We start from the raw sequence: 19,380 nt of genomic DNA on the forward strand, positions 1-19,380 counted from the left end.
ATTGAGGTTAAACAACTGGAGTCACATGGTTTACTTTAATGATGTATTTATTACCTTTCTGAGGCTTGAAAGTGGTAGTTGCATAAACTGTGAAATGGAGGGGCAGAAATTTCTCAGATTTCATTAAAATGATATACATTTATGTTTCAAAGATGAACAAAAGTCCAGGTTTGGAACGACATGGAGGTGAGTGATGAGAATCTTTGGTTTAACTAAGACATGAGGTAGATCTGTTCCCTCAGGCGCACCGGTAGATCTCTGCCTGATCTCTGATCTTCTGGTTCTTCTGCTCCTTCCACCATCCCAATCCTGGATTATTGAGCCACGACAAAAGTTTCCACTTTGAATGCTTTAGCCTGGCGGTTTTTTCACCAGCATCTAAAGTGAGAAAGAAAACAATAACCAAAATGTAAATGTAAAAATAATAATAATAAAAAAACAATGGTTGTCCAAAATGTAAAAGTACGCACGAGTTTTCCCTGTTTGGGCATTTCCACCTCAGGGCACAAAAGAGTGGGGACTCACAGGATAAGAACAATTTTCTAGAATTTTCAACACAGTTTTTGGTCACTTCCTATACAGGGCTCCAGACTGCAACCAAACGTTTTTTCTGCCGGTGCGACTAAATTTTGTGAGCAATCACACTAGCATGACCGCTACGTTGCCCCACCTCATAAGCGCTGCTATTTCTGTTGCATATGAGAAACATCAAACAGCAAGCGAAACAAAAGCTAGTGCACTAGGCTACACAATCATGGGGAAGACTGCTGATCTGACAGTTGTCCAGAAGACAATCATTGACACCCTTCACAAGGAGGGTAAGCCACAAACATTCATTGCCAAAGAAGCTGGCTGTTCACAGAGTGCTGTATCCAAGCATGTTAACAGAAAGTTGAGTGGAAGGAAAAAGTGTGGAAGAAAAAGATGCACAACCAACCGAGAGAACCGCAGCCTTATAAGGATTGTCAAGCAAAATCGATTCAAGAATTTGGGTGAACTTTACAAGGAGTGGACTGAGGCTGGGGTCAAGGCATCAAGAGCCACCACACACAGACATGTCAAGGAATTTGGCTACAGTTGTCGTATTCCTCTTGTTAAGCCACTCCTGAACCACAGACGTCAGAGGTGTCTTACCTGGGCTAAGGAGAAGAAGAACTGGACTGTTGCCCAGTGGTCCAAAGTCCTCTTTTCAGATGAGAGCAAGTTTTGTATTTCATTTGGAAACCAAGGTCCTAGAGTCTGGAGGAAGGGTGGAGAAGCTCATAGCCCAAGTTGCTTGAAGTCCAGTGTTAAGTTTCCACAGTCTGTGGTGATTTGGGGTGCAATGTCATCTGCTGGTGTTGGTCCATTGTGTTTTTTGAAAACCAAAGTCACTGCACCCGTTTACCAAGACATTTTGGAGCACTTCATGCTTCCTTCTGCTGACCAGCTTTTTGAAGATGCTGATTTCATTTTCCAGCAGGATTTGGCACCTGCCCACACTGCCAAAAGCACCAAAAGTTGGTTAAATGACCATGGTGTTGGTATGCTTGACTGGCCAGCAAACTCACCAGACCTGAACCCCATAGAGAATCTATGGAGTATTGTCAAGAGGAAGATGAGAAACAAGAGACCAAAAAATGCAGATGGGCTGAAGGCCACTGTCAAAGAAACCTGGGCTTCTATACCACCTCAGCAGTGCCACAAACTGATCACCTCCATGCCACGCCGAATTGAGGCAGTAATTAAAGCAAAACGAGCCCCTACCAAGTATTGAGTACATATACAGTAAATGAACATACTTTCCAGGCCAACAATTCACTAAAAATCTTTTTTTTTTTTTTATTGGTCTTATGAAGTATTCTAATTTGTTGAGATGTGAATTGGTGGGTTTTTGTTAAATGTGAGCCAAAATCATCACAATTAAAAGAACCAAAGACTTAAACTACTTCAGTCTGTGTACATTGAATTTATTTAACACACGAGTTTCACAATTTGAGTTGAATTACTGAAATAAATGAACTTTTCCACGACATTCTAATTTATTGAGATGGACCTGTATGCATTGCAAATGTAGTACAATTAAAATTACTATGCAAGTACTAAAAAAAGTCAGCTGCTGAAATGTTAAAAGGATAGTACATAAGAACCGTACCGAAATGGTGACTCTAAAATGGTTATACAAACCAAACCAAATATAAATACTGAGAATGTGTTTGACATTAAAAAAAAAAGAACTTACACAGCAAAAGATGCAGTGACCTGTGGCTGAATGGCCTTTGGTTTTATTTAGCTGTGATTGACACACAAACAAAAGGGGAAAAAAGATAATAGCATCGCTGAATATGAGTCAAATATTGCATATTTCTGTACAAATTAAAGTGTACTAATTCTTCATGAGTGAATAATCAGTATGTCGGGGTTCTCAACTCTGGCCCTCAAGGTCCACTGTCATACAGAGGGTACGTCTCAATCAGCTTCATAGTTCGCTAGGTTGTGAATTAATATATTGTGTACACAAACTCAGGCACTGGTAAGCACAGTGGCTCACTACACACTGGTGACTATTTCCGTCCTTATTGTACAACAACACTACTGACATCTATGCACAACAGTAAAACTGATATATATTTTTTTAATGCTATTTACAGCACATTATGATAAATACTTTGTTACATGTATGTGCAAAGATTTCAGTCATAAATAAATATTTGCTAGATTAGACATTACCTGTCTAGTGATGTATGTTTATGCTGAAATATAATATTGGTTTGTGTTTTAAAATCTATCATGTGTCATTTTGTAGCAAATTTTCTCTTAAGTTTTGAGCTTCAGAACTTCCTATTAGCCAGGGAACATAGTGAGCATCGATGCTTCCTGGCTTTCACATCTTTTTTAGGGAGCAAACTAAATTTTGTGATTGAGACAGCCCTTAACCACTGACTACTGAGCAAGGGACCTGAGTGATTCACACCCAGAGTTTAGGTCCACACCTGATCACACTCACCTGTTCGTGACTTTATAGTTAGTAAAACTGAAAAACTTGATTAGTTTGTTCAGGTGCACTGCACTAGGTTGGAGCAAAACTCTGCATGTAAGTGGACCTTGAGAGACGATGTTGAGATCTCCTGCAATCTATTCTGAACATGACAATTCAGAGAGGCAGGATGACTTCTAGATAGATGACTTACAACACTGGTGTCCAGTCCTGGACATGGAGGACCAACGTTCTGCAGAGTTTCTGGTGATCTTTGATCAGCTGCTCAGGTCTGCTTAATTGGGGTTGGAGCTAAACCAAACTAAAAAAAGAGAAAGAAGACAACCAATTAATATGTTAATTTGATGTTAAAAAGTTAAACAAAGATAAAGTTAAAATTGTTTAATCATAAATATGCACAACATCTGAAAATGCACAAAGATGAGAAGAAAGCAATGTGTTTAATGAGAACTTTCAACCCACTGAAAAATAAGAAGCAATATTAAGTCACAGATGCATTTTTATTTATTCTTGTTATTCTTATTCTTATTCTTGAAATAAGTTATAATTACCTTTTGGTTTATTGATGATTTTCAGTCTCTGAAATAGAAACGTTCTATCAATTATGGATGGCATCATACATACATCATAACGATATTTAATAAGATTTCTAACACCGTGTCTACACCGGACGGCGCAACAAAATACAATATAACCTATTATTATATGATGTTGTCTACACTGGATGCAGTGCGGCACGACACAACAAATCCCTGACAGTAATCTGATGCCTCGTTCTATTTATCGTTGACAAAAAGTTCAAATGATTTTTAACAGTCACTTTGTTGCATCCATTGTAGACACGGTGTGAGAGCGTGAAGCTTGGAGATAGAGAATGGGAATCTACGGCACTGTGCATTGCATTATGGGTATACAATACAAATCACCAGAGGAAAAAATGACTATTTACGTTAATATTTTTAAGAGCTTCTTGCATTTTATTAGAATAAATGAATTAATATTTGAATCCCTTGTGTTATTAAAGTTTGTGGTCCGTTTATGTTTTTGAAATAAGTCTCTTATGTTCACCAAGAAAACTGCCTTTATTTGATCATAAATAAAAACAGTAATGTTGTGAAATATTATTATTTAAAATAACTGTTTTCTATATGAATATATTGCAAAATGTAATTTATTCTTGTTTTCGCAAAGCATGATTTCTGAAGGATCATGTGACACTGAAGACTGTAGATTCAGCTTTGATCACTTTTTAAAACATACTGAGATAGGAAATTGTTATTAAAAAATGGTAATTTCACAATATTACTGTTTTACTGTATTTTAATCAAATAAATGCAGCAGTGGTGAGCCTAAAATACTAATACATGACAAATCTGACCCTTAAACTTTAGGTAGTGTATATTTGAGGTATTACTTACTAGACAGATGGTTCATAATGTCTAGAGATGTTCTTCGACAGGAGATACGCTCCAACTCCTGTGTACGGCCGTCAGCATGGAAGAATCTAGGAACATAAACAATCTGTCACAATGCCAGGTTTATTTAAACTATAGCAGAGGTGAAATGCAGAAAATAATAATTTACAGAATGTACATTTTTAGGTTTACTTATTTAGTAATGCTCTTACAGTGTTATTTATGTTTGGACATCAAAGCCCTTTTAAAATAACTAACAAGCAAACAAACAAATGCACACACACACACATACATATAATTTTGCAAAAGAAAATTACAGATGCATGGTGATATAGGCGATATCAGATCACCTGTGTTTTCTATTTCTCTGTCAGCAGCTCGCTTCAGAAATGTTAAAATCAGGAACTTCTCCTGTGTAATAGAGGGTTTTTTTCTGACGCTTCTGAAATCACAGAACAAGTGATATCAATATGTGTTTACCATGAAAGATCAAAACCTGTTTTCAGTTTCAGCACATTTTCACGCTCCATATAAGTGACGTATCCGATTAACTGTACAGTGCATACTTTTAGGTTAATTTAATTAACGTTAGCTTACTTCCATTCATCCGTTGACAAACTGCCAGCAAAAACTTTATATAAAAAACGCTCATCTATACATAAGATTACATTAAAAGCCCAAACTTTCATAAACAAGAGCTCAAGTCTATAGTTACCTCTTATAGTTAGCTTACGGTTGAGATGCTAACGGACTTTTTCCGAAGACACTAAACCATTTCTATAAAGTAAATATTCAACGGAAGCGTGTCATTTACGTGAAAGAAAGTGTCAGGAACGCTTGTATGTACTGTTTGTGTAATTTTAGAGACTAAACTTACCTGAAATTAGTAAAAACAACAGTGAAAGACGAAGTTGCTGCTTGACAGTTGAGCTGCCGCCCCGTTTCCATGGTGACTTCCTCCGCTCCAGCTCAGCGCGCGCTCGCCCATTAAAGCACGTAGAAGTCACGCAGAATTTTACGTAAATAATATAATATAATATAATATAATATAATATAATATAATATAATATAATATAATATAATATAATATAATATAATATAATATAATATAATATAATATAATATATAGCTTTAGAAATGGTAAAACGTGGTGTAGAAACAACATTGAAAAAACATTCATTAAAAACTAAGGCATAGGAATGTATTTTTTCGTGCTCATATTTACACATGTATCATGAGGAACAATTTTTTTAACTTTGTTTTATGTATTTTTAAAATATATTTTCAAAATATGTCAACATATTTAACAGTGCTGTATGGGTGTGATTGATGTGAATTTATTAATAGGGGGGCTATATAAAGGCATATTAAAAGCAATCGTCCATATTCTGACTTGGTGAAAAGAAACACATTTTACCTTCAAGGAACGTTCAATCTTGTGTCTGTTTAATTACACTTTTTAAATAGCATTATGGTTATCAGAGAGCACAAAGAACGTACAAAAATTATGGTAATGAAATTACGTGCATACGACGTTGCAGTTACGTTGCCAGTAAGTCACGAAGTTACCAATATATTATGATTAGAGGACCTATCTGGGACGTTCTTGGTTATCCTGTTACGTTAGGAGGACGTACTGACGACGTTGTGAGTTGGTAATGGGATGGTAATGAAATTACGTGCATAAGACGTCGTGAAATTGGTCATGAAATTACCAAAAATTACCAATAGGTTACGTAACAGTTACGTCGTGTGTTAGCTGGGTCGCTGTTTTAATTTATTTACGTCTAATGCATAATGATTTTGTATGGCTGTATTCCACGCTTTTTCGGCGCCATAGAAATGTGATGGAATTTGTTTGCCTATACGCTGCCGTCGCGTTCTACTCGCCGTTTCTGGATGAGGTAAGGAACAGAGACTGCTGGCAGCTTGTTGTGTTTTCCTCAGAATGCGATGCTTTCTTCCCCTCCATCGTTTCTAATCTCCGTATTATTACAGGTGCGTGTCACGTTATTCATGTCACAAGCGCATGCGCACTTTGGTCAGAGCGGCAATACTGCGATTAAGGTGTTTACATGCCTGTGTATTTCGATTAAAATCGGCGTACGCCACCTATGTTAATACGATTATGCTTGCTGCGATTATGAGCTTAATCGTATTATTTAGATCGAAGTATTGCGTTTACATGAGGTAAAGATTAATCGCAATATCGCCAAAATCTCATCATAATCGCATTAAGAGGGTGCATGTAAACGCACTCAATGAGTGCGTTTACATGGACCCTCTTAATGCGATTATAATGAGATTTTGGCGATATTGCGATTAAGTCCTTACTCTGATTATTGGAAATAATCGCAATATTCGTGCGCATGTAAACGCAGTCAATGTCCTGTTCTCTGAATAGAAATGCCTCCCTAGGTGTTGGCATTCTTACTGTAGGTGAGCCCAGAAAGATCATGTTTGTCTTTTTCACACAGTTTGTGGCAAGTCTGTACCCACGTAACATACGGTCAACAAAATCCTTGCTTGTTGTTTTTACACTGTTGTGGTAAACAGTAGATAAAAGTCGCGGGATACTTTGAAAAAGAGAAAAGCTGTTGGCTATTTGTTCTGAAACTGCCTGGGTGCCATGGAAGAGCTTTTGTAAGTTACCATTGTGGCTTTCAAAAATAAATGCACTTTGGCACCATAGTGGACCCCAGTTTCGTACTGACTGTGCTGCATGCTGTAAAATGTGCACATTAAAACTAACATGACATTTGCCATACGATCTCTCAAATCGGCTCACAAACGTTTTTAACAGGTTTTCTGCTACATCTATGTAATAAGAACACATGTCATCTTTTAATAGACAGTATGTTGCTTGGACAAGGAGTAGTAGGTGCTCTAGGTAATCACATGATAAAATGCCACTCAAGCATGGAAGACTGTAAAACAAAAGAAAATTCCTGTACTCTGAGGCCTTCCAATATTTGCGCAACCTTACAGAGCGTGGAGGTCTTGTAATATTAACTGGTGGCTTGATTTCAAGTAGTCGTTTGTCAATGTTGATTATTTCTCTTCCCAAATACCATCTCTCTCCATGATATTTTGAGTCAAACCATAAAGTTGTTAATTGCCGACTGACACCCAGCAAAATGCCATGCATGTAGTCATAAGCAAATCCCAGAATTATATTGAAAAATGTTAAAAGCATTAAAGGGGATGGCCCTTTGACTCCCTTAACACATGTGCCTGTTTCGACTGCTGTTTTAGCATCATCAAAATGCTGGCTGTGGGTGCGTGGTCTTGCATCTCTTGTTTGCGACACATACACCCTAGTGAAACCATTTCCTTTAGCAACTATTTCTCCCTTCTGATAACACCAGTTGCATCCATATTCACCATTAAATTGCTTAGTGTTTTGGACAGAGCAGCGAGCAACCGAATCACATACACAGACAAGATTGAACACATACATCTGTGTACTTTGTCCTCTGTGCTGTACTGTTAGACCTTCCTGCTCTAACTGAATGCACTCATCAACAAATGAATGCAAAAAGGAATTAATTTTAGGTTTAGAAGCCCCAAACCACAAACCAGCAAGGAGCACATGCCTACTTCTCATATCTGAGGGAAGTTCATTAATTACTACTTGGATTGGCCAAATGTGAAAAGGAGAGGACTTAAAAATAGGGACACCATCAACATTCCATGTAAGTGAAAGGTTGAATTGGTTTGAATCATTCAGGGGACCTACTGATTTATAAATTTCACCATCAAATATGTCTTGAACACTGTCTGGACTGCTTTTGACTCTGGTCCATTTGTAATTCAGTGCTGCTGTAAATGCAGAATCTGACATTTTTTCTTCCAATTGTTTTCTTATGGACAATTTCATGAAAACATCACCAGATTTAATAAGAGAGTTCTTATCCCCTGGTTCAGAACCACATGAATAACAATTTGCTGGGATTTCATTACCAAAGTATTGATGACGTGGGGCAGATGTACACTATTTCAAATGAATTATAATCAAATTCCTTCAAGAACGTGTAAAGACTATTTGGTGCTCCGTTGGTTCCTTCTGGGTAATGTAAATTAAGTAGGTCTAATAAGTCACCAAGAGCAGATTTTGTTGTGGTGTGCCTAAGAGCATAGCATAAAATTGCCAGTTGTGATTCTTCATTACTAATCTTAGCAGTGGGATAGATCTTGTCTTGTGTTGTTTTGGGGTTCTCTCCATCATAATTCTGTGTGTTGTCATGTGCTTCAGCATCCATCTGAAAGGAACACAAAATTGTTTCTATTTAAACATGATACCTTATTCTGTACATGTACACTATAGCCTTCAATAGTATAGCTCAAATATAATCTAACACCACATATATACCACATATACACCACCACATACATATACTATGCCCTAAAAGTGCACTACCAGTCAAAAGTTTTTGGAATTTCAGTGTTTTTTTCTCTTCTGCTCACCAAGCCTGCATTTATTTGATTCAAAGTACAACAAAAAAGTTTGAAATATTTTTTACTATTTAAAATTAAACTGTTTTCTATTTGAAAATATTTTAAGATGCAATGTACTCCTGTGATTTCAAAGCTGAAATTTTAGCATCATTACTCCAGTCACATGATCCTTCATAAATCATTCTAATATTCTGTTTTGCTGCTCAATTTTTTTTATTATTATTATTATTATTATTATTGTTGTTGCTATTGTTATGTTGAAAACAGTTGAGTAGATTTTTTCAGGTTGCTTCAATAAATTGAAAGTTCAGAAGAACAGCATTTATATGAAATAGAAATCATTTGTAACATTATAAATGTCTTTAGTCTTTACCCCCCCCACCCAAAAAAAAAAGCTTTTGAAGTATGTATAATGTTACAAAAGCTTCTTTTTTTCAGATAAATGCTGATTTTTGGATCTTTCAGTTCATCAAATAATCCTGATAAATATGTACTCAACTGTTTTAAATATTGAAATAATAATAATAATAATAATAATAATAATACTACATGTTTATTAATAAATTCAGTTGAACAGCAAATCAGCATATTATAATGATTTCTGAAAGATCATGTAACACTGAAGACTGGAGTAATGATGCTGAAAATTTAGATTTGCACACAGGAATAAATTACATCTTAAAATATATTGAAATAGAAAAATATTTCACAACATTACTGCTTTTGCTATATTTTGGATCAAATAAATGCAGGCTTGGTGAGCAGAAGAGAATCTTACTGTCCAAAAACTTTTGACTGGTAGTCTATGTACTGTTTTTGTTATGGAAAAGTATATACATTTTAGTACAAAATACAGCTCTTCAGATCTCCTCTCTTTTTTTTTTTTTCAAATGAATGAATGAGTCAAAATGATTTTCACTGGTAATCAACATCACAGAAGCTGTTCATAGACCTTACATTGTATTTGTACCATTGAAGTCAAACCAGTGCAGTGCACTATACTGACATAGCAAAGACAATATATTAAATGAATCTGGCACATTTAAATGAAAGCAAACAAAGAAAAAAAAAAAACTTAACACATACAAATTTTGACACTGCAAATCTACTTACTGTGTTTTCCTCAGGGGTTGTCATATGCCAGTTTTGTGGTCCATTTTCACTGTCAGATTCTCCCTGATACACACAGAAAAAAATCTCTAGTTCTTTTGTAAACTAAGTACAAGCAGTGTTAAATAGATGCAATTTCATCCTAATTTCTCAATAAAAAAAAAAAAAAAAATATATATATATATATATATATATATATATATATATATATATATAAAATATTGACCATGGTATAGTTTTGTGTTGTGCCGAGTTGGTTCCAATCCTCTTCTTCACTGTCAGATGTGTCCTCCTTGCAGTCAAAGCCATAGATAATCCAGTCAACAGATAGCCCACATTAGTAGGAATAACTGAAATATTGTAATAGCAACCTACTGTGGTATGATATGATTCTGTGTCAGTCTCATAGCATGGGGAACTGTTTTCTTCTTCACTGTTAGATGTGTCATCCTTGTAATCAAAAACATGGAAAAGTAGTCAACAGATAGCCCACATTACAATACAGTATATAGAAGAACAGCTGAAATTACAACAACCTACTGAGGTATGATGTGCTGTTTCGGTCTTATAGCACGAGGAACTGTTCTCATCTTCACTGTTAGATGTGTCATCCTTGTAATCAGAAACACATACAAATATGTGACTTTGTATTATAATAGTAATGTAACATCTTATAATGGTGTGAGACATAAGCTGCATTTAAACTTTGTACTTACTTGACGAACTGGATCTTGCAACCATGCTTTATATTGCTTTTTCCTAAAACCTTAAAGCAACAGAAAAGAATCCTCAGTTCCATCTCAAATCAGTAATACAATAAAATACAATACGATGTCCACAAGCCAGTACCTTTATGGCAATCACTCCATCTTCTTTTAGTGCTACTTGGAATTGTACTCTTGCTTTGCAAGTACAACTTATACTCCATTGTCTTTATAGAGTTACTGACTGCAAGGTAAAAATACAGTGCAAAATTAAGACACTGCATCGGATCGAAAAGTAACAAAGATAAGAAATACAAAGTTAAGACTTTAGGGTTACTATAATGATTCTTATGATCTTGATTTAAAGGTTTATGCTAACTTACATTAGTTTGGTAGATAAAGTAATGTGTTTGCACAGTAATGTGTAGGCTAAGTAATGTGTTTTTACTTACGTTATAAACCAGGCATGAAATGTGTCACTTTTAAAATGAAGAATCCAATAAGAGTCTGAATTTCAATAGTGTTAATCTGGTCTTAACAAAAACCATAATTATTGTAGCACAACTTCAGTTAATGTGTGGTTGCCATAGCAACCATGTTTTCTGGCTTATTTGTTTTGAATTGCAATGTAACAGTAAAAATAGGCTATAACACCTTTAAATATAGATATTTTCATTAAAATAAACAGATAAATAAATAAGCGTTGTACTTACAGTAAAAAGTCAGTTGTGTTGCTGGTCTTAAAGCGCAGTTACTTTGTTGCTACATTTCCGTTATTTTGTTGCTCGCACACACACTCGAGGAAACGCGTCATACGCTGTGAATTCCGGAGCAGCTGCGCCGTCTACTGGTGAATCGGGTAAGTAAAACTTAATTTTTCATTAATTAAAATACTTGAAAGTAAAAAAAACACCTTAGAACAATGGTGTAGTGAACACAACGATAAAATGCTGACCAAACCACAAGATTTCTTAACACAGTTAACGTTAAGTGTAATATGTTACCATGGAAACATATAGCAACAATGAAGTTAAAACGGTTTTGAGATGCTATTGAAATGATTAAATCTCTTTGAATATCTATCTATCTATCTATCTATCTATCTATCTGTTTTAAATTGTAGTCCTTTTTGGCATTATAGACAAAATGTGGGCATTAATTGAATGGACAGAAATTGAAGCCTCTCTGGACATTGTAAAGAGAAAAGACATTCTTCAATCTGTAGTTCATGAGGGGGATGTTGTTGATGTAAAGTATGAAGATGAAAGCTCTCCTGAACTTATTCTCAAGATGAATGGTGAGATTGGTGAATGAGTGAATGCATGCATATTTAATTTTTTTTCTGGTTGAACTATTCGTTTGAAATAATGAATTTCCTTTCCTGTACAGAAAATAAGGACAAGCTACTGAAGCGTCTAAATCGGATGGAGTCAGAGCGAAGGCAAAAAGAGGAGTGCAAGCTGCCTGAAAAGAGAGCAATAAAAAGGAAAATAATATTCAGTCCAGGAAACACCCCATCATCAAGTCCAGATCAAGTCCAGATCAAGAGATTTAAAAAAGTAAAATCTAACTTCCTGATAAATTATATCAACATTGTTTAATGTGGTCTTCATTTTGAGATATACATTCATGGTCTTTGGGGTCTCTAGAGACAAAATGTAATTTTGTAACAAAATAATAGTTAAAAAAAAAAAAAAAATTTCGGCAGGATTCTCTTTTATTAATGTTTTTACTCCAGTTTTCGGAGGATTTATGATATTTTTTAAATGTATATAAATCTCATACAGTCTATGAGTTTCTGCAGTTTGTGAGTGGCACATTTATTTTGCAAGCCAAAATTTTCCAAAACATATTTATTTATTAATTTATATACATTAAAAAAATATCATAAATCCTCCAAAAACTGCACAAATGAGTAAAAACATTAATAAACAGGAAAATTGCATTTAAAAAAAAAAAAAAAAAACTATTATTTTGTAACAATTTTGTCTCTAGAGATCCCAAAGACTATGAGTGTGACTTTTTTTTTTTTCACACTAACATAAAATCAAGATATAATTCCAATTTTTTTTATTTTATTTGTAGATCTAGAAAGTGTTGACCATTTTACAAAGTCTCATGACATTTGGACAAAGAGAACATTTTAAAAAATTTTAGCAAATGCCATTTGCGGGTCAAAAACACCCGAAGACTGTATAAGGGTTAAGTGACAATGCATGTGTTTTTGTTGTTCTGTGACTTTAATTTTGTCTCTCAACTTAGGTGGAAAAAACACAAAATGACACACTGTTGCTTAAAAAAATAGAAGAAAAAAACAAAGAAAATTACACATTAAATGACCTGAGAAATGAAATCAAGGCCTTGAGAGCAGAGAATCAGCAACTAAAGGCCCTGAATTTTAAGCTGCAAAATGGTAGGCTATTGATATACATGGTTATAGATTTTTGTGCTATATGAATGAATGAGTTCATTTAAACATTGCTTTTTTTATTTAGAGATTATTAACAGAGTTGCTGCCTAACAGCAGTGTAAAAAAGCATGCTGTGCAAACCTCCCTAACAAGTGCAGCTTGCAGCGCTGCCCTTCAACCAGCCAACTCTTCACATCTTAGTTCTTCTGGACTGGACCATGTGAGAATACAATTTTTTTATTTTTTTATTTTCACACCATATAATAAGTCTATTCTTTGTGTGTGAGATTTAGGAAAACATAAGGATTTTGTAAAACGCAGATTAAAAAATATGGCCAAATCAATTTATTATTTAATGTGTATTGCACAGGTTGAAATCCACAAAAAACTAAACATGACAAAGGATACATTCCAAGCATGTGGTAGAGGGGGCACATCATGGTCAGCCATGATTAAGGATTTAGCCGTGGCTGTTTTTGGAAGGAGCATGTTAGCTACCCACAGCCTTTCTGGAAAAATTGGAAATGCCAACAAGGAATCACAAGCCAAGCCCCCTCTGGACCCCACAAAAGTGGAACTTATTATAGGTATAAAGGTGTTAAAGGTTTTTAAGTATATATGCTCTCATAACAAATGTCTGACACTGAAGTTTATATACTTTTCTCTTTCAGACACTGTTTCGAAGAAATTTCCAGCAACTCCACGAAAGTTTCTTCGGGCTGCTTTACGAGAAAACTTGAATGATGAACATAAACTCCTTAGCAGGTTTTACTTTCTAATATATTTTTAATATTTTAAGTGTTATTCATTAAACATTTTGTTTCACATGTCAACTAATCTGAAAGATGAACATTTACAGTTCTTATAATTACAGTACCTTATATTTCAGTATTTATATGTATACTCATATTTCTCAGGCATCATAAGAAGGACACTGTTACGCTACAACACTGAGTGGTGAAGCACATAAGAGGTGAGGGCAAATTCACTGTTACATATGCATGTAATTATATTTATGCATATTTTATTAACTTATTAAAAGTTAAGGCAAAAATGTCTCTCTCTTTTTTTTCCAGAGTCCAGAGTTATTGGTTCCTCTTCAGGAACTCGAGCTGCGTCCGAAGACGCTAGGGGGAACGCCTTCAGCGTAACCGGCTCTGAATTCAAATGAAATCTGTCCATTGGATGGGCGAGACGTCACGGGCGAGGTGACGTAATGACCAGCTGGTATAAAAGCACGTGCGGTGCAAACCGGCGTCAGCTTTCTGTCATTCAGCTAGCGCTCTCTGTGTTGTCAGTATTATTTGGTGTTGTCTGTCTGTTCATTATGTCTAAGCATAAGGGCGATGAGAGCAAATCACAGTACAAGCTGTGTGTCCCTCCCTGCGAACGTTATTTGTGCGCAGGTGATACACACAGCTTGTGTGTGGTTTGCTTGGGAGCGAGACATGCGGAGGCGGCTCTCGAGGGGGCTGAGTGCCCGCACTGCGAGAGCCTGCCTCTGCGTGTACTTCGCTCCCGAAAGGCCCTCTTCTCTAAAGAGGGTTCTTCGTTAGCGTTCCCCGCGGCGCTGGCCCCGCTTTCGCCGAGGCGGAGCGGCGGCGGCGCTCGTGGGGTTCGCAGTGGGATCTGGCGCAGGGATCGGAGACGAGCGAGTCTCTATCTCCGCCCTTGCCCGTCAGATCCCATGACCGCTCCCCGAGATTGGAAGCCCGCCAGGCGGATACTTCCCCTCGGGCAGCGGCATCTGTGCTTCTCCTGTCTTCCTCCGAGGAGGTTGACGCGGGAAGCGTCGGAGACGTTGCGCCCTCTCTTTCGCCCCAGTATGAGGAGCTTGTGGAGGTGGTCACTCGGGCCGTGGCCAAATTAAATCTTGTGTGGCCGCCCGAGTGTCATGTCGAACCGCAGAGGGGCAAGTTAGACGAGCGCTTTCTGCGGTTTAAGACTCCATCTCCACATCGGAGCCTGCCTTTTTTCCCCGACCTTCACACTGAGGTGTCAAAGTCGTGGGGAAAACCTTTCTCGGCCCGCCTCTTCGTCCCCGCTTCGGATTACTACGGTAATGTGATGGGGACGAGTGAGCGCGGTTACAGAGCGATGCCGACTATCTGTCCTCTAGCGCGGCATCGTCTCTGAAGGCTCCGACCCTGCCCACCAAGCCGTTGCGCACTTCATCGACGCTGTTGGGCAAGGGGTACGCGGCAGCAGGTCAGGCTGGTTCATGTCTGCATCGGTACCCTCAGGAGATCGATCTGCCAACCCTGCCACGTACGGTGTTCCAGGGCGCAGCGGTCTCCAGCGAGCATATGTCTCAGTTCTTTCCGCCCGGAGACGTAGCGGAGCTGAGATGTTCGCCACCCCTTCGGGGGTCTCTGGAGCAGCTAGTTCGGTCGTTCCCTGCCGGGGTGCCGTTCCAGGGCGCCGAACTAGCCGCTCCGATTACACCAGAGGCCAGTCTCGAGAGACTGGTTCCCTTAGTAGACTATTTAGCAGCGTGGAAGCTACTGCCAAATGTGTCTCAGTGGGTCCTGCGTACTGTAGAAAGAGGCTACAGAATCCAGTTCGGTTCTCTTCCGCCTCGATTCAACGGGGTGAATTCCACTCTGGTGGATCCCGAGCAGGCTCTGGTAATGGAACAAGAAGTAAATACTCTCTTAAGGAAGGAGGCCATCGAGGTGGTCCCTCCTCAAGAAAGAGAGTCCGGGTTCTACAGCCGGTACTTCATAGTTCCCAAGAAGGATGGAGGTTTGCGTCCCATTTTAGATCTGCGTCAGTTGAACCGCTCAGTCAGCAGACTGAAGTTCAAGATGCTCACACTCAGACAGGTCGTGTCACAAATCAGGTCCGAGGACTGGTTTGTCACGATCGATCTAAAGGACGCATACTTCCATGTCTCCATCCTTCCTACTCACAGGAGGTTCCTGAGGTTTGCTTTCGGGGGCAAAGTTTACCAGTATCAGGTTCTTCCTTTCGGCCTAGCACTCTCACCCCGCACTTTTACCAAGTGTGTGGACGGGGCATCCGCATACTCAATTATATCGACGATTGGTTGATTCTCGCTCATTCAGAGCGAAGGGCGGCTCAACATCGAGATGTTGTTCTCGCCCATATGAAAGTGTTGGGGTTAAGACTGAACGCCAAGAAGAGTGTGCTTTCTCCATTACAGAGAACCACTTATCTCGGTGTGGTGTGGGATTCGACCACGATGCAGGCACGTATGTCCCCTGCTCGGATCGAGTCGATCCTCACGGAAGTCGGGGGAGTGAAAGAAGGCCAGTCACTCACTGTCAAGCAGTTTCAGAGACTGCTGGGTCTGATGGCAGCTGCGTCCAACGTGATACCTCTTGGCCTGCTGTACATGAGACCCCTACAGTGGTGGCTCAAGACCAAGGGGTTTTACATTTACATTTACATTTAGTCATTTAGCAGACGCTTTTATCCAAAGCGACTTACAATTGGGGAATACATCGAGCGATTAATCTTGAAGAGGCAATCAGACATACGAAGTGCTTGCAACACCAAGTCTCAGACATTGTTCAAATAAATACAAACTACCAAAGGAAGGAATAAGTAAAGATAATTTTTTTTTTTTTTTTTTTTAAGTTTAGGATGAAGTCAAGTGCTGTCGAAAGAGATGAGTTTTCAGTTGTTGCTTGAAGATTGACAGGGATCCAGCATTCCGGATAGAGGTGGGAAGATCGTTCCACCAGCCAGGAATGGTGAATGAGAATGATCTAGAGAGTGATTTTGCGCCTCTGTGATGGTATCACGAGGCGTCGCTCACTAGCAGATCTCAGATTTCTGGAGGGATGTAGTTTGTTAATAGAGAGTGCAAGTAAACGGGTGCTGAGCCAGTGGTTGTTCTATATGCAAGCATCAGTGTCTTGAACTTGATGCGAGCCGTGATTGGTAGCCAGTGCAGGAGATAAAGAGAGGTGTAACATGGGCTCTTTTGGGCTCGTTGAAGACCAGTCGTGCCGCTGCATTCTGAATCATTTGTAGAGGTTTGACTGTATTAGACGGAAGTCCAGCCAGAAGAGCATTGCAATAGTCCAGCCTAGAAATGACAAGGGCCTGGACAAGAAGTTGTGCAGCATGCTCTGTCAGAAAGGGCCTGATCTTTCTGATGTTATATAGTGCAAACCTGCAAGATCGAGCAGTTTTGTAATGTGGTCTTTGAAGGTCAGCTGATCATCAAAGATTACACCAAGATTTCTGACCGAAGTTGATGGGGTTATTGTTGATGAACCTAACTGGATCGTGAAGTCATGCTGTAGAGTCGGAGTGGCAGGGAGGACAAGAAGCTCAGTCTTTGCCAGGTTGAGCTGCAGGTGATGTTCTTTCATCCATGCCGAGATGTCCGCCAGGCAACCTGAGATCCTTGCAGTTACCGTTGGATCATCTGGTTGAAAAGAGAGGTAGAGCTGTGTGTCATCAGCGTAGCAATGGTATGAGAATCCATGTGCCTGTATGATGGGACCCAGTGATGTAGTGTATGTGGAGAAGAGGAGGGTCCAAGAACTGATCCCTGAGGAACCCCAGTGACCAGTGTATGTGCTTTGGATACCTCACCTCCCAGGCCACCCTGAAAGACCTACCAGTGAGATAGGATTCAAACCAGCGAAGTGGAATGCCAGAGATGCCCAGTGATGAGAGGGTGGACAGGAGTATCTGATGATTGACAGTGTCAAAAGCGGCAGATAGGTCCAGCAGAATGAGGACTGATGATTTGGAATGGGCTTTTGCAATTCGCAGGGCTTCAGTGACCGAGAGAAGCGCAGTCTCAGTTGAATGGCCCCTCCTGAAACCTGACTGTTTAGCATCCAGTTTGTCGTTCTGTGAAAGAAACAGTGAGACTTGGTTGAAGACAACTCGTTCAAGTGTTTTCGCTATGAACGGAAGGAGAGAGACAGGTCTGTAGTTTTCTATAAGAGAAGTGTTTAATGTAGGTTTTTTGAGCAGTGGGGTTACCCGAGCCTGCTTGAACGCAATGGGGAAGTTACCTGTGAGTAGGGATGTGTTGATGATGTGTGTGAGTGCAGGTAAGAGTGTGGGTGAGATTGCTTGGAGAAGGTGTGAGGGATTGGGTCAAGAGGACATGTTGTAGGATGGTTGGAGGAGAAGCTTGGATACTTCAGCTTCAGTGAGTGGACAGAAAGAAAAGATGGGAGTTTTAGCAGTGGATGTGGTAGGGTGAGGGTCCTGTGTGCGTGGAGGTGAAAACTGACCACTGATTGATCTAGTTTTGTCTGTAAAGAAAGTGGCAAAGTCATCAGCTGTAATAGAGGTGGAGGGAGGAGGTGGAGGGGGACAGAGGAGGGAATTAAATGTTCTGAAGAGATTACGCATGTCTGGAGCGCTGTCGATCTTGTTATGGAAATGTGAGGATTTGGCAGTGTGGACTTTAGCAGAGAAGGATGTGAGCATAGACTGGTACCTACTGAGGTCCGACAGATCGTTTGATTTGCGCCATTTTCTCTCTGCCGCTCTGAGTGTAGTCCGATGTTCACGAAGAACCTCGGATAACCAGGGGTTGGAAGGAGCAGCCCGTGCGGGCCTAGAGGAGAGAGGACAAATGTCGTCTAGACAAGAGGTTAAGGTAGAGCATAAAGTCTCAGTAGCTGCGTTTACATCCAGAGATGAGAAATGGGTGGGTGAAGGAAGAGAGGAGGATACCACAGAGGAAAGATGGGAAGGAGAAAGGGAGCGCAGGTTTCGTCTAAAAGTAACTGGTAGGGGGGTTGGTGGCACAGGAGAAGCAAAGTGTAATGTAAATGTAATGAAGAAATGGTCCGAAGTATGTAGCGGTTGTACCAGAATGTTATCTGCAGTACAATTGCGTGTGTAAATTAAGTCAAGTTGGTTGCCTGATTTGTGCGTGCTAGTAGTGGTAAGGCGTTTGAGATCAAACGAAGCTAGGAGTGCATGGAAGTCTGTAGCATAAGGCTTGTCTAGGTGAATGTTGAAATCACCAAAGACTAGGAGTGGAGTGCCATCCTCCACGAAGAGGACAGCAGCCTGTCCAGCTCCTCTAGGAAGGTGGCTAGAATTTGGCTAGGGGACGGTAAATGACCACGATCTGGAGTTTTATCGAGCTGATACAGTAATGGCATGAGATTCAAATGAGTTGTAATTGCATAGGGAAGAGCGGGTTGAGTATTTCCAATTGTTAGAAATGAGCAGACCAGTGCCTCCACCCGCCAACTTGCCGGGGTGTGAGAGAAAGAGAGATTAGTAGAGAGAGCAGCTGGGGTTGCTGAGTCTTCTGGACGAATCCAGGTCTCAGTCAAGCCCAAGATGCTGAGC

The 19,380-nt window shown here is 39.3% G+C and overlaps 2 long non-coding RNA genes across 2 annotated transcripts; both read right to left on the minus strand.

Moving 5' to 3' along the window:
* Positions 1-3,207: 3,207 nt before the first annotated feature.
* LOC131550551 (uncharacterized) lies at positions 3,208-4,451 on the minus strand. Its single transcript, XR_009273567.1, has 3 exons — positions 4,396-4,451; positions 3,529-3,556; positions 3,208-3,278 (listed from the first exon to the last, which is right to left on the minus strand). It is a non-coding gene; the product is annotated as an uncharacterized LOC131550551 (long non-coding RNA).
* Positions 4,452-17,347: 12,896 nt separating this feature from the next.
* On the minus strand, positions 17,348-19,071 carry LOC131551350 (uncharacterized). The gene is made up of 3 exons (XR_009273734.1): positions 18,516-19,071; positions 17,673-17,910; positions 17,348-17,476 (listed from the first exon to the last, which is right to left on the minus strand). It is a non-coding gene; the product is annotated as an uncharacterized LOC131551350 (long non-coding RNA).
* Between the last annotated feature and the right edge of the window lie 309 nt (positions 19,072-19,380).

The sequence above is a fragment of the Onychostoma macrolepis genome, chromosome 12 (genome assembly GCF_012432095.1).
Source record: "Onychostoma macrolepis isolate SWU-2019 chromosome 12, ASM1243209v1, whole genome shotgun sequence".
In the NCBI taxonomy this organism is placed as follows: domain Eukaryota; kingdom Metazoa; phylum Chordata; class Actinopteri; order Cypriniformes; family Cyprinidae; genus Onychostoma; species Onychostoma macrolepis.